At 38.8% G+C, this 8,174-nt stretch overlaps 2 pseudogenes across 2 annotated transcripts; both read left to right on the forward strand.

Moving 5' to 3' along the window:
- LOC143560334 (ribulose bisphosphate carboxylase/oxygenase activase 2, chloroplastic-like) lies at nt 1-2,891 on the forward strand (annotated as a pseudogene). Its single transcript, XR_013140102.1, has 6 exons — nt 1-102; nt 386-681; nt 761-866; nt 938-1,023; nt 2,044-2,516; nt 2,605-2,891. The product of XR_013140102.1 is annotated as a ribulose bisphosphate carboxylase/oxygenase activase 2, chloroplastic-like (transcript).
- A 2,533-nt stretch (nt 2,892-5,424) lies between these two features.
- On the forward strand, nt 5,425-7,650 carry LOC143560335 (ribulose bisphosphate carboxylase/oxygenase activase 2, chloroplastic-like; annotated as a pseudogene). Its single transcript, XR_013140103.1, has 6 exons — nt 5,425-5,494; nt 5,595-5,891; nt 5,971-6,076; nt 6,149-6,234; nt 6,799-7,271; nt 7,364-7,650. The product of XR_013140103.1 is annotated as a ribulose bisphosphate carboxylase/oxygenase activase 2, chloroplastic-like (transcript).
- Nucleotides 7,651-8,174: the final 524 nt, after the last annotated feature.

The following is an 8,174-nucleotide window of genomic DNA, read 5'->3' on the forward strand; positions in this document are numbered from 1 at the left end:
TACTCACTTCTATTGCTCACTCTTCTCCTTAATCTCTAGCCTTCACCGGAGATCATGGCGACCGCAGTCTCAACCCTCGGAGCCACCGTCAACCGCACCCCGGTACGCCTTTCATCCATCACTTACTATCTTAAAATTAATTGAGTTTTCAACTTTTCATACATATATATAGACTATAGTACTTAATTATAACTCCTAGACAGACTCTGCCAATAGCGCTGCTATAAATGCGTTTTCAACTTTTCATATATATGTAGACTATAGTACCTAATTATAACTCCTAGACAGACCCTGCCAATAGCGCTGCTATAAGTGAGACTATACATGGTACGCTTATTTTTATTAGCATACTAACTATAACTACACATGAATATTGTTATGACAGTTGAGCAGTGGTGTTCCAAGCTCAAGCTTCTTGGGCAGCAGCCTGAAGAAGGTGGTTAACAAGTTTTCGTCTTTCAAGATCTTGGCAGCCGACAAAGAGGTCGAGCACGAGATCGAGGAAACCACACAAACCGAGAAGGACAGATGGAGAGTACTCGCGTACGATATGTCTGATGATCAACAGTACATCACCAGAGGAAAGGGTATGGTTGACTCACTCTTCCAGGCCCCACAGGATGCTGGGACCCACTATGCCGTCATGAACTCCTATGAGTACCTCAGCCAGGGGCTTCGACAGTAAGGAAACTTGATTAGTATTCTATGAGACTATGAAAATGAATGTCTTTGGATTTTGAAAATAATTATGCATGTTTAGATACGATATGGACAACAAACTGGACGGATTCTAAATCGCGCCTGCTTTCATGGACAAGCTCGTTGTTCACATCTCAAAGAACTTCATGACTTTGCCCAACATCAAGGTCGGTTTCCTAGACTAAGCCGCGCAATTTTGAAAAATTCTGTTACATTTTTAAAACTTTTATTTGTTCAGGTGCCTCTAATTTTGGGTGTGTGGGGAGGCAAAGGTCAAGGGAAATCTTTCCAATGTGAATTGGTCTTCCGCAAGATGGGAATCAAGTAAGTCTTGTTTCGACAATCTTTCGGCTATTCGGTTAAACATTCTTTAACTATTATTCAGATTTTGTTAAGTATATTTGTGAAGGCACATATGTGATATCCCCAACATAGTTAAACATTGCTTAGTTTAAACAAAAGTTGGCTTATAAACTAACCGATCGTTCAATGAACTGTTTGTGAATTGGCCGTCAGAAATTTGTTTATGTTCGTTTATTCTAACGAATGAGCATGAATAAAAAATTTTGTTTATTTAGTTAAACTAGGGGTGCAAACGAGCCGAGCTGCTCGCGAGCTACTCGAGATTGGCTCGTTAAAAAGCTTGATCGAGCCAAGCTTCATCCAGCCCGAGCCCGAGCTTGAGCCTTAAAAATAAGCTCGTTTAATAAACGAGTCCGAGCCCGAGCTTCACTTATCGAGCTCGAGCCGGCTCGCGAGCCTAAACGAGCCTGTCATTTATATAATTTTTTTAAATATATATATTATTTTAGACATAAAATTATAATAGAAAAAATATATAAAAATAAATTATATAAAAATAATTGATAAATAGTAAAGGAGCCGAGCTCGAGCTTTGAAAACAGAGCTCGAAACGAGCCGAGCTCGAGCTCTGTATAAGTTAAACGAGCCGAGCTCGAGCCTAGTCGAGCTCGGGCTTGGCTCGTTTGCACCCCTAAGTTAAACTAATGAACAATTAACTCGTTCGTTTACAATAATTTATTTTCGTTTACATACTCATTTAAATTTATTTACTGGTAATTAGTAATTGACTAACAGACAAACAAGACCACGCTTATTTTCTATGCTTATGTTTGTGCAATTATGTTCATTTATGTTTGTTTACAATACAAAACAAACGAACACAAACACATTTGTTTTCTTAACGAGCAAACATGCATGAACACAAAAACAGGTTCATTTAAGTGCTCATGTTTATTCGATTAAAATATAACGACTAAACATAAGTCAACGTCATATTCTTGGGTAAGAGTCATGATTTTGACCTATGAGTGTCTTTCCCAGTCCTATCATGATGAGTGCCGGAGAATTGGAAAGTGGGAACGCTGGAGAGCCCGCAAAACTCATCAGACAACGGTACTGTGAGGCAGCAGACATCATCAAGAAGGGAAAAATGTGCTGCCTCTTCATCAACGATCTTGACGCAGGTGCGGGTAGAATGGGTGGAACAACACAGTACACAGTCAACAACCAGATGGTCAACGCTACCCTCATGAACAATGCTGATAACCACACCAATGTGCAACTCCCAGGAATGTACAACAAGGAGGAGAACCCACGTGTCCCTATCGTCGTCACTGGAAACGATTTCTCAACACTTTACGCTCCACTCATCCGTGACGGTCGTATGGAAAAGTTTTACTGGGCCCCCACGAGAGACGACCGAATTGGTGTGTGTATCGGTATCTTCCGTACCGACAGTGTCCCCAACGAAGACATAGTCAAACTTGTCGATACTTTCCCAGGACAATCCATAGGTAAGTATAGGGTTCGCAAAACTTACCGCCCATTCCAAATTTGAAAACATCAAATTAAGGCTGTTTTTCTTGTGTGTGTGTATTTTAGATTTCTTTGGCGCGCTGAGGGCTAGAGTGTATGATGATGAAGTGAGGAAGTGGATCTCAACTGTTGGTGTTGAAACCATTGGAAAGAAGCTTGTGAACTCGAAGGAGGGACCCCCAACATTCGAGCAACCTAAAATGACAATAGAGAAGCTTCTGGAGTACGGATTCATGCTTGTTCAGGAACAAGAGAACGTGAAGAGAGTCCAATTGGCCGAGACCTATTTGGACTCTGCGGCCCTTGGAGACGCTAACAAGGATGCCATTGAAAGCGGCAAATTCTTCAGTTAGTACTCTTACCTTCAATATTGTGTATGCTTTTGATCAATCATCAATCGTAAAACATATATTAACTTGTAAATTGGCATATGCAGGCGGCAAATAGAAAATGCAGCTGTCTGGAACACTTGATATGATGATGGAAGCTGCATTTATACATCCTAAGGCTTAATGTTAAAGTGTTCTTTTTTCCTAAAGATGTGAAATATTATGTGTTTGCAATGGATTTATAATGTCATTTTGTAAATTTTGTTTGCTGGTAGAACAAGTTGCTTTGGTTTCACTTTTGTACTTTCTTCATTCACATGGGTTCTCAAATGTTCTTCGGTTCCAGGATTCCTAGAAATCAAACTAAAACTGAACCAATTAAACGCATCATTCACCGTTGCTAAAACGTGTCCCTACAGTCAAGACCATAGGTACATACATACATGCATACATGCACACATACGTACTGTGAAGAATGACCAATATTACAATACTTATCAAACCTCATCATCAATGTCCATGCCATATCCTTCAAATCCTCATCCTCGCTTAATAAACATCCTATTTTTAACAACGTTTGGAACTACCCTCAATACCCGAATGACCCTTCCTGAGACGGGATGCCAACCGTCTATACTAATTTTGAGGCTATAGACCTGACTTAACCCGGAACACCATCAAGGAGAAAACCCACCACTATAAGAAAACCCCATTAAGTATGGTTTCGAACCTGAGACCATAGAGATCCGAAGCCCTAACCATCACTTAAATATCCATTTAAAACAGTATAAATGCAACTAATCTACTCCAAGTAAGTGTAACTAATCACTTAATAAGCATAACTTCTAGAATGCAACGATCGCCTAGTTTTACCATTTTGTGTATCATACAGTGACCATTATCGCTACTTGCATTATCAACGATAATAATCGACAACTAGTCAAATATCATGTCCTTGATGGCTAGAAATAAAAACAAAAGTTAATATATATAATTGTGGTTCATGTATAAGCTGTCAAAAGAAGCCCCAAGAAATTTTCTGGTTGAGCTTTAAGATTGGCTTTTCCAAAGAAACTCATAAAAATTATGTGGGCGTGTTTGATCCACAATTTTTTTTTTTGGTGAACTGAAATTTGTTAAAAGAAATTAGATTTGGAAATTACTGTCAAAAGAATTTCAGATTTGATTATAGGGGTAAAGTTAAGAGCCTCTCTGGCCTATCCACTTTCAAACACATTAAGCACGTCATTTCAATTTTAAAAGTTATCCAAACCTTCTTGTAAAATTCTTTTGATCAATCCTGACCCATTTCAATTTTAAAAGTTATCCAAATTGACCCAAAACAACCCATTTGAGTTTGTTTTGCCACCCCCAGTCATAACCCAAATTGCTACTCGCATTTTCACTCTCTTCTTGCCCACGTATACACGATACTAGTATCTCTCTTCTACTGAATCCCTACTTGCTCTCACTCAATATAGATCTAAACTTCAAAGTTCAAATCTTTTGTTGTAACATAGGTCCAGTTGCAAATAACGAGGCTGGGTGTTGTGGGCTAACTTCCACTCCACCTCAGCACACTTTTAGCAAAAATAACAGCCCGTTAATCCACAACATCATTCAAAGTGCCCGCCCCTGCACCTTTTTCATTAACCCACTAACAACAAATCAAACGTTTTCTTCAGATTTTTTTCTTTTGTTTATTTTATTTAATTCTAGTTAACTCACAACGTGATAGTTAAAGGGTGGGTTAGTTAAAACCTACAACGTGCTGTCTGCGTGACAATGACGTGACCGGACATTATGCACTTTTTAGTTAGCCCACAACACATAGCCTTCCAATAATTCAATTGGTACAATGTCCTAAATATTCCTATCTTCATAGTTCACAGTCTCATATTCCTTGACTCCTTGACATAAACTATATTCTTTATCAACTCCCAACAAAAATTTTATGACTAGTTCTTTAAACAAGTAAATTTATAATTTAAATTAGTGTTACATAAAATGTGTCAATGAAATCTTGTTTTAAATAGATTTATATGTACTCATGAAAGGTTCCACCTTATATTATATGCCATGAAAGGCTATAATTTGACACTAGTGTTAATGTGTTTAGGTCCACAACTATTAATGGCCATGGTTCTGTTTACATGGATATGAGTTTGTGGGTATGTGCTGTTTAGTAATATTCATGAAAACACAATTAATTTGAACAACATCATACCGATAAATTTGCTACGGTTGTCATTTTTAGAATTACTTGTTTGCTAAATATAAGAAACGAGTGTGTAAAAGAAAACCAGTTTAGCTTTATTATATGAAAAGCCAAATCAAGATTGTGTGGTGACAGAAAGACTAACCAAGTCTATGGCCTTCACCCAACTACCACTAAGTTGATGCCACGTGGCATTTCTTTCAATCTTAGTTATGTGGCCGTTAAGCTTTCAAAAGCCAATCCTTTCCCTCCTAATAATTCTGGTACACTCATACCACTATAAGTTACAATACCAACCTTCATAGTTCATCCCATACTCACTTCTACTGCAAACTCTTCTCCTCAATCTCCACCGAGAACAATGGCGGCCGCAGTCTCAACCTTCGGAGCCACTGTCAACCGTGCACCGGTACTCCTTTCATCCATCACTTCCTATTTTCAAATTAATTGTGCATTCATGGATGTAAAACTAGTTATAAGTTTATAACCATCTGCCATTGTTGTGACAGTTGAGCAGTGGTGTTCCAAGCTCAAGCTTCTTGGGTGGCAGCTTGAAGAAGGTGGTTAACACAAGACTCCCCATCAACAACAAGAAGTTTTCGTCTTTCAAGATCTTGGCAGCCGACAAAGAGGTCGAGCACGAGATTGAGGAAACCACACAGACCGAGAAGGACAGATGGAGAGTACTAACAAGACATCACCAGAGGAAAGGGTATGGTTGACTCCCTCTTCCAGGCCCCACAAGACGCTGGGACCCACTACGCCGTCATGAACTCCTATGAGTACCTAAGCCAGGGGCTTCGGCAGTAAGTAGTGTTATCAGTAATCTATGAGACTATGAGAAGTGAATGTATTTGGATTTTGAAATTAATTATGAATGTTTAGATACGATATGGACAACAAACTGGACGGATTCTACATCGCGCCTGCTTTCATGGACAAGCTCGTTGTTCACATCTCAAAGAACTTCATGACTTTGCCCAACATCAAGGTTGGTTTCTTAGTCTGAACCGTGCAATCTAAGTTCAAGAAAATATTTATTTTAAAAGTTTTGTTTGTTCAGGTGCCTCTAATTTTGGGTGTGCGGGGAGGCAAAGGTCAGGGGAAATCTTTCCAATGTGAATTGGTCTTCCGTAAGATGGGAATCAAGTAAGTCTTGTTCAACAATCTTTTGTCTTTAAATAAATTTTATTCAGATTTTGCTAAGTATATTTGTCAAGGAACATATGTGATACGCCCATCATAGTTAAACATGCTTAATTTAAACAAAAATTAGGCTTGTAAACTAACTGAACGTTCAATGAAGTAAACAAACGAGCATGAACAAAAAGATTTTTTTTTAAGTAAAACTAACGGACATGAGCACCCATCTTGTTCGTATACAATCATTTATCTTTGTTTACATATTCATTTAAATTTATTTACTGGTTATTAGTAATGCTAATTGGCCTATGTTTGTAATTGACCAACAAACAAACAAGACCATGTTTATTTTCTTTGCTTTTATGTTTGTGCATGTAAGTTTGTTTAGAATACAAAACAAACAAACACAAACACAGTTGTTTTCTTTACGAGCAAACACGCATGAACACAAAAGTAGGTTCTTTTAAGTGGTCGTGTTTATTCGATTAAAACTTAACGACTGAACATTAATAAGTCCTCGTCATATTCTCGGTAAGAGTCATGATTTTGACCTGTGAATTTCTTTCCCAGTCCTATCATGATGAGTGCCGGAGAACTGGAAAGTGGGAACGCTGGAGAGCCCGCAAAACTCATCAGACAACGGTACCGTGAGGCTGCAGATATCATCAAGAAGGGTAAAATGTGTTGCCTCTTCATCAACGATCTTGACGCAGGTGCGGGTAGAATGGGTGGAACAACACAGTACACAGTCAACAACCAGATGGTCAACGCAACCCTCATGAACATTGCTGATAACCCAACCAATGTACAACTCCCTGGAATGTACAACAAGGAGGAGAACCCACGTGTCCCGATCGTCGTCACTGGAAACGATTTCTCAACACTTTACGCTCCACTTATCCGTGATGGTCGTATGGAAAAGTTCTACTGGGCCCCTACAAGAGACGACCGGATTGGTGTGTGAATCGGTATCTTCCGTACCGACAGTGTCCCCAACGAAGACATAGTCAAACTTGTCGACACTTTCCCAGGGCAATCCATAGGTAAGTACACGGTTGGAAAAACGTAACCCCCATTCCAAATTTGAAAACATCAAATTAAGGCTGTTTTTCTTGTGTGTGTGTGTGTGTTTTAGATTTCTTTGGCGCGCTGAGGGCTAGAGTGTACGATGATGAAGTGAGGAAGTGGATCTCAACTGTTGGTGTTGAAACCATTGGAAAGAAGCTTGTGAACTCGAAGGAGGGACCCCCGACATTCGAGCAACCGAAAATGACAATAGAGAAGCTTCTAGAGTACGGATTCATGCTTGTTCAGGAACAAGAAAATGTGAAGAGAGTCCAATTGGCCGAAACCTATTTGGACTCTGCAGCCCTTGGAGATGCCAACAAGGATGCCATCGAAAGCGGCAAATTCTTTAGTTAGTACTCTTACCTTGAATGTTTTGTATGCTTTTGATTGATCGTAAATCATAAAACATATATCAACTTGTAAACATATACAGTCGGCAAATAGAAAATGCAGTTGTCTGGAACCCATGATATGCTGATGATGATGGAAGCTGCACTTATACATTCCAAGGCTTTTTATATTTTTTTTTCTCCGAAGAATGTGAAATATTATGTTTTTCCGTGGATTTTTAATGTGCTTTTGTAAATTTTGTTTCTTGGTAGAAAAAGTCACTTTGGTTTCAAAAAGTGAACTTTCTTCAATATATGGCCTCTCAAATGCAATAACATTTCCTAATGGTGTTCTTCAGTTTCTTCAGTCTAGGTTTGTTTTTGGGATGTAACCGAAACTTAACCCGACTAAATGCATCTTTACACCGTTACCAAATCTTGTTCCCATCCTAAAGACCACACATAAACACCAATAACTAAAACAACTTAATATTACCACAATACTTATGAAACTTCATCATTGTCTAACCGCTAACATCATACCCTCCA

Source organism: Bidens hawaiensis, unplaced genomic scaffold, assembly GCF_021521415.1.
Source record: "Bidens hawaiensis isolate Kalapana, Puna unplaced genomic scaffold, B.hawaiensis_p1.1 tig00020325_1, whole genome shotgun sequence".
In the NCBI taxonomy this organism is placed as follows: Eukaryota; Viridiplantae; Streptophyta; class Magnoliopsida; order Asterales; family Asteraceae; genus Bidens; species Bidens hawaiensis.